We start from the raw sequence: 8,729 nt of genomic DNA, 5'->3' as shown, positions 1-8,729 counted from the left end.
TTCTCATTTGAAATATATTGCCATGTAGTTAAAATTTCCAAAATGGCACAACAAGAAGTAATTAAGGAAATACAATTCATTGATAGAAGAAATCGTTAGGTTTTGTAAAAAATAATTTTAAAAATATTTTTCATAAATAAAAGAATATTTATTAGTAGACAATACATTACTTTTAACAATAATGGGCTTTATGAGTTTAAGAAAAGTTTTTTTATTAAGAAAAAAGTGATTGGATTTTAAACCAATGGTTTAGGCCAAGATATTAGTTTATGGAAAAATAGTAGAAAAATAAGTTTTAATATATTTTTTTTAATATTTATTAATAAGAATATCAAATGATGGTTTTTTAACTTTGGAGTATATTTTTTCTCTTATTTTATCAATATTCATATAACAGAGAAAAACTTAAGTGTTGCCCAATATTTTTTATCAAAATAATACTTAAAAGTTAATATTTTTGTTTAAGTTACAGAAAATATAGAAAAATTATTAATCAAATAAGGTAAAAATTATTTATTCTGAATTACTATATATATATATATATATATATATATATATATATATATATATATATTTTTTATTTATTTTATATGTTAAATAGAAGATCACTTTCGTTCTGATAATATCTTACACATTACTATTTAAAAAGCATGACTATTTTCTATTTGAAATATGTTTCCATCTATTTAAAATTAACAATAATGATATATAAAAAAATATCAAATACAATTCCTTTATAGATTGAATCATTAAATTTTTATAAAATAAGTTAAAATTAGTTGTTAAAAAATAATTAATTAGTTAAATCTTCCAACAGTGTTTTGTTAGATTTTGGACAACTTAAAAAGTTTTGTTTCTAATTTTTACGGTTGGATATGAAAGACGTTGTAACCACATAATATAGAAAATATAAATAATATTTTATAACTATTCACAAAAAAATTATATTTTTATTTGTACCATTGGTTGGGGAAGACATTGTAGCCAAAAGATGTAATAAACATATTATATAGACTAAATTCTCTGCATTTGTAGATTAATTATGGGATCTAAATAAAGCAATTTGGAAAATAAAATTTGACTCTTAAAACATATTGAGAAATAAAATTATCATGTTTTTTTATTTTGAGTTTCGTAACTGTTTAATATTTGTGACAATTTAATAAATGACTAAAAAATGTTTTACTACTAAAAGAGATGTTATTAAAACATATTAAAGTTGACATTTCAATGGCTTTTTTACACAGGAATTTAATAGGTTATGTCGTATAAAACTTGTATATTGACATGGTGTTTAATTCTGAACAATAATATGTCCCCATCATTATTGGGTATTAATAAAAATTTAAATCTATCCCAAAAATAGTTTAATATTTGAGAAGTTATATAAATAAAATAATATTTGGAAATTTTATGTATTATTCATTGGGTCGATTTAAAAAAAGCAAAAAATAAATTAAAAGATAGAATTTTTAAAATCGGGATAATATCGTATTTCATAATTAAATTATGTCCTTTGGCTCACTTCTTGAAACTATTGTTCTAACTTAATTCCCAAAGTCCTTATAAATAGGCATTTGCAACATGCTTACTTCAACATTAAAAAACAAAATGGCATCCTACAAGACTCTCATTTTAACCATTTTGATCATTTGCATTGCTTCAGGCATGGTTGCCGGTAATAATCTAATTATAAAACTCAATTTTTATTGCTTCATATTCATTGTTATGTTTTTTTAAAGCATTTGGATGGTAGGATACTATCGAGTATACTAAAAGGAATATGTTTTTGTTTAAGAAAACACAATCTTATGAACACAATTTTATATATTATTTCTAATGTAATTGAAATGATAGTTTCAGGAGCAAACGGAAAATTATGCTTCGCATCAAATTTTTGTCCAACTTCACCAGAACAGTGTGACCATTTTTGTAAAGCATCATTGGGCAAACCAAAAGGTGGCTCGTGTTTAGGGGGTGAATGTTGTTGCAATTTGGAAAGTTTGAATATAAAATAAACATTTTCGTTGTTTCTTTGAATACATTTATCTACAAACACTCCATCTGAAATTTACATAATTTTTTTTTGAAGTATCAATAATGTAATTTCATTTTAAATATTTAATTTTATAATTTCTACTTATTAATTGGAATAAAAATTTAATAATTTTCAACACTAAACTTATATTAAATTAATGTATTTACAAATTATTTAATTAATAGTTGTTATGGATTTTATAATTATAGTTATAAAAATAATGAAAAATATAACATGAGTAACTTATAAAAATAATCTACCATACATAAACTTCACATGACAAAATATTTATATTCCTTTAAAGAAAAAAGTGCGGAATTTTGTTTTTATTGAGACTGAGGAAATATAATTAAATTTTTTTTTAATGTATGACATTTATTATTTTTTTTTAAATTTATCAAAAACATTGTTATCTAATGACCGTATATTTTAGCAATAGTTAATAATAAGAAATTCAAATGACATCCGTTGTTTTTGTAAAAATAATAATTAAAAGCTAATATTGGTGTTTAAATTATAATAAAATCTCATCAAATTATTTTATCAAGTGGTTTGGATTATAATAAAATATCTTCAAATTATTTGATCAAATATAGTGAAAATAATATATTTTTAATTAATATATAATTATTTCATTAATAAGTTAGACTGATGTTCTCAATCTCATGTTATTAAACACAATGGAACAACACAAAATATTTTAGGAGACACAATTAATGTATAGATTGAATTATTCAAGTTTAATGAAAATAATTTAAATATAAATTGTTAGAGAGTAACTTAATATTTATTACCTAGAAAATACTCCAATTTACATATGTAGTAGATTATTAAATAATTTGTTTTAACTTTCGAGTAGTTTTTATAGGTTATTTTTTACAGATGTGTAGAATTAGAGCAAAACCTATGTGTTGCCAATATTTTTATTAAAATACTACCTAAAAGCCATCTGTAAATATTTTTATTTTATTCTGTAACATTGATTATGAAAGATATTTTATGAAATAAAAATATTATCCAGATTATATGATCTGCACTTGAAGAAGAATTATGGGTTCTACAGAAAGTAATTTTAAATTTTAAATTTCTTTTAAAAAGAAATCTAGAAAGAGAGTTATAATATTTTAAATCAAGAGTTGTGAAAATATTTGACATTATTAATCGTCACTAATAAAAGAGATCTTAATTGAATCTATAAAAGTTGGAGTTTAATAGGATATGTTGTATACAATTTGTATGTTTATATGTATCAAAATAATTTTTTTGAACCAAATGTTTTAAAAACAAGATCGAACCGGTCGGTTCAATCGGTTGGTCCGGGAACCAGCGATGAATCTGGTTGGGTCAACCTTTTAAAACCGCTAGTGGGTCAAAACCGGAATAAAATTGCAAAAACTAGATTGAACCGTCCAAAACCATTCGAACCAAATAACCGAAGTTGGTTTTGTTATACCGTCTGGTTCAGAAAAATACATCAAATTGACCATTTTGTTAAAAAACACTTTAAAAATTAATATGTCAATATTAAAACTTAACACGCATTCCCCAATCACAAAAAAGAATTACATTTTTTACATCCATACAAACTTCTAAGTTTGGTCACATCGTTATAGTTTTTCTTTCAACTACACTCCATCATCATCACGCTGTCTTTTTCAAACATAGTCACGATGTCCTGCATAATGTTAATTTCCGTTTAATTCAATATTGTTTGTTGTTGTCAACTTTAACTTGTTTGTCGTAGTTCAACTCGATTTTTTTAATTTAATTTAGTTTATTGTATTCTTTATTTTTGGTATTTTATCTTATTTGATTTAGCTATTCTTAGTTATTTGAACTTTATTTTAGTTATTATCTTCTATTATTTTAATTTTGGTTTGAATTAGCTTAAGTTATTTTATTATAACTTTTTAATTTGTTCAAATTATTCTTAAATGAAGATGAAATGAACTGTGCAACTATGTTGTGTTATTATATATGCTATTGACATTGTCGTATTAAGTTTGTAATTTATTTTTGAAATATTTCTTTTATTAAGTTGTGAACCTATGATTATGTGTGACATATCTATGAATATTAGTTTATTTAATAAACAGTTCAACTGTATGTTTAACCGGTTGAATTCATTGAACCTTAAACCAGGAATTTCACCGGTTCGATTTTTAAAACATTGATGAACCTATAAAAGTTGGCATTTAATAGGATATGTCACATAAAATTTGTATATTCATATGTATGAAACTAATTTATTTGATCAACAAATTATTTGATAAAATATAATGTACAAAATTTATTTCAAATTAATATATATTAATTTATTCTATAAGTTAGTCTTATGTTCTTATCCTCTTAATATTAAACACAATAACGTTGAAATAAAAGATAAGATTTCTCATTTGAAATATATTGCCGTGTAGTTAAAATTTCCAAAATGGCACAACAAGAAGTAATTAAGGAAATACAATTCATTGATAGAAGAAATCGTTAGGTTTTGTAAAAAATAATTTTAAAATATTTTTCATAAATAAAAGAATATTTATTAGTAGACAATACATTACTTTTAACAATAATGGGCTTTATGAGTTTAAGAAAAGTTTTTTATTAAGAAAAAAGTGATTGGATTTTAAACCAATGGTTTAGGCCAAGATATTAGTTTATGAAAAATAGTAGAAAAATAAGTTTTAATATATTTTTTTAATATTTATATAAAATTATCAAATGATGGTTTTTTAACTTTGGAGTATATTTTTTCTCTTATTTTATCAATATTCATATAACAGAGAAAAACTTAAGTGTTGCCCATATTTTTTTATCAAAATAATACTTAAAAGTTAATATTTTTGTTTAAGTTACAGAAAATATAGAAAAATTATTAATCAAATAAGGTAAATATTTTTATTCTGAATTATATATATATATATATATATATATAATATATATATTATATATATATATATATATATATATATATATTTTTTATTTATATTTTATATGTTAAATAGAAGATCATTTCGTTCTGATAATATCTTACACATTACTATTTAAAAAGCATGACTATTTTCTATTTGAAATATGTTTCCATCTATTTAAAATTAACACTATAATGATATATAAAAAAAAAATATCAAATACAATTCCTTTATAGATTGAATCATTAAATTTTTATAAAATAAGTTAAAATTAGTTGTTAAAAAATAATTAATTAGTTAAATCTTCCAACAGTGTTTTGTTAGATTTTTGACAACTTAAAAAGTTTGTTTCTAATTTTTACGGTTGGATATGAAAGACGTTGTAACCACATAATATAGAAAATATAAATAATATTTTATAACTATTCACAAAAAATTATATTTTTATTTGTACCATTGGTTGGGGAAGACATTGTGGCCAAAAGATGTAATAAACATATTATATAGACTAAATTCTCCTGCATTTGTAGATTAATTATGGGATCTAAATAAAGCAATTGGAAAATAAAATTTGACTCTTAAAACATATTGAGAAATAAATTATCATGTTTTTTATTTTGAGTTTCGTAACTGTTTAATATTGTGACAATTTAATAAATGACTAAAAAATGTTTTACTACTAAAGAGATGTTATTAAAACATATTAAAGTTGACATTTCAATGGCTTTTTTACACAGGAATTTAATAGGTTATGTCGTATAAAACTTGTATATTGACATGGTGTTTAATTCTGAACAATAATATGTCCCCATCATTATTGGGTATTAATAAAAATTTAAATCTATCCCAAAAATAGTTAATATTTGAGAAGTTATATAAATAAAATAATATTTGGAAATTTTATGTATTATTCATTGGGTCGATTTAAAAAAAAGCATAAAAATAAATTAAAAGATTTAAATTAAAAGATAGAATTTTTAAAATCGGGATAATATCGTATTCATAATTAAATATGTCCTTGGCTCACTTCTTGAAACTATTGTTCTAACTTAATCCCAAAGTCTCTTTATAAATAGGCATTTGCAACATGCTTACTTCAACATTAAAAACAAAATGGCATCCTACAAGACTCTCATTTTAACCATTTGATCATTTGCATTGCTTCAGGCATGGTTGCCGGTAATAATCTAATTATAAAACTCAATTTTTATTGCTTCATATTCATTGTTATGTTTTTATTAAAGCATTTGGATGGTAGGATACTATCGAGTATACTAAAAGGAATATGTTTTTGTTTAGAAAACACAATCTTATGAACACAATTTATATATATTTCTAATGTAATTGAAATGATAGTTTCAGGAGCAAACGGAAATTATGCTTCGCATCAAATTTTTGTCCAACTGCACCAGAACAGTGTGACCATTTTTGTAAAGCATCATTGGGCAAACCAAAAGGTGGCTCGTGTTTAGGGGGTGAATGTTGTTGCAATTTGGAAAGTTTGAATATAAAATAAACATTTTCGTTGTTTCTTTGAATACATTTATCTACAAACACTCCATCTGAATTTACATAATTTTTTTGAAGTATCAATAATGTAATTTCATTTCAAAACTTTAATTTTATAATTTCTACTTATTAATTGGAATAAAAATTTAATAATTTTCAACACTAAACTTATATTAAATTAATGTATTTACAAATTATTTAATAATAGTTGTTATGGATTTTATAATTATAGTTATAAAATAATGAAAATATAACATGAGTAACTTATAAAAATAATCTACCATACATAAACTTCACATGACAAAATATTTATTCCTTTAAAAAAAAAGTGCGGAATTTTGTTTATTGAGACTGAGGAAATATAATAAATTTTTTTTTTAATGTATGACATTATTATTTTTTTTTAAATTATCAAAACATTGTTATCTAATGACCGTATATTTTAGCAATAGTTAATAATAAGAAAAATTCAAATGACATCCGTGTTTTTGTGTAAAATAATAATTAAAAGCTAATATTGGTGTTTAATTATAATAAAATCTCATCAAATTATTTGATCAAGTGGTTTGGATTATAATAAAATATCTTCAAATTATTTGATCAAATATAGTGAAAATAATATATTTTTATTAATATATAATTATTTCATTAATAAGTTAGACTGATGTTCTCAATCTCATGTTATTAAACACAATGGAACAACACAAAATATTTTAGGAGACACAATTAATGTATAGATTGAATTATTCAAGTTTAATGAAAATAATTTAAATATAAATTGTTAGAGAGTAACTTAATATTATTACCTAGAAAATACTCCAATTTACATATGTAGTAGATTATAAAATAATTTGTTTTAACTTTCGAGTAGTTTTTATAGGTTATTTTTTACAGATGTGTAGAATTAGAGCAAAACCTATGTGTTGCCAATATTTTTATTAAAATACTACCTAAAAGCCATCTGTAAATATTTTATTTATTCTGTAACATTGATTATGAAAGATATTTTTGAAATAAAAATATTATCCAGATTATATGATCTGCACTTGAAGAAGAATTATGGGTTCTACAGAAAGTAATTTAAATTTTAAATTTCTTTTAAAAAGAAATCTAGAAAGAGAGTTATAATATTTTAAAATCAAGAGTTGTGAAAATATTTGATTATTAATCGTCACTAATAAAAGAGATCTTAATTGAATCTATAAAAGTTTGAGTTTAATAGGATATGTTGTATACAATTTGTATGTTTATATGTATCAAAATAATTTTTTTGAACAAATGTTTTAAAACAAGATCGAACCGGTCGGTTCAATCGTTTGGTCCGGAACCAGCGATGAATCTGGTTGGTCAACCTTTTAAACCGCTAGTGGGTCAAAACCGGAATAAAATTGCAAAAACTAGATTGAACCGTCCAAAACCATTCGAACCAAATAACCGAAGTTGGTTTTGTTATACCGTCTGGTTCAGAAAAATACATCAAATTGACCATTTTTAAAAACACTTTAAAAATTAATATGTCAATATTAAAACTTAACACGCATTCCCAATCACAAAAAAGAATTACATTTTTTACATCCATACAAACTTCTAAGTTTGGTCACATCGTTATAGTTTTTTCTTCAACTACACTCCATCACATCAACGCTGTCTTTTTCAAACATAGTCACGATGTCCTGCTAATGTTAATTTCCGTTTAATTTAATATTGTTTGTTGTTGTCAACTTTAACTTGTTTGTCGTAGTTCAACTCGATTTTTTTTAATTTAATTTAGTTTTATTGTATTCTTTATTTTGGTATTTTATCTTATTTGATTTAGCTATTCTTAGTTTATTTGAACTTTATTTTAGTTATTATCTTCTATTATTTTAATTTTGGTTGGAATTGCTTAGTTATTTTATTATAACTTTTTAATTGTTCAAATTATTCTTAAATGAAGATGAAAGGAACTGTGCAAATATGTGTGTTATTATATAATGCTATTGACATTGTCGTATTAATTTGTAATTTACTTTTGAAATATTCTTTTATTAAGTTGTGAACCTATGATTATGTGTGACATATCTATGAATATTAGTTTATTTAATAAACAGTTCAACTGTATGTTTAACCGGTTGAATTCATTGAACCTTAAACCAGGAATTTCACGGTTCGATTTTTAAACATTGATGAACCTATAAACAGTTGGCATTTACCTAGGATATGTCACATAAAATTTGTATATTCATATTTATGAAACTAATTTATTTGATCAACAAATTATTTGATAAAATATA

Source organism: Lathyrus oleraceus, chromosome 1 (assembly GCF_024323335.1).
Source record: "Lathyrus oleraceus cultivar Zhongwan6 chromosome 1, CAAS_Psat_ZW6_1.0, whole genome shotgun sequence".
NCBI lineage: Eukaryota > Viridiplantae > Streptophyta > Magnoliopsida > Fabales > Fabaceae > Lathyrus > Lathyrus oleraceus.
This window is presented reverse-complemented; position numbering follows the sequence as displayed.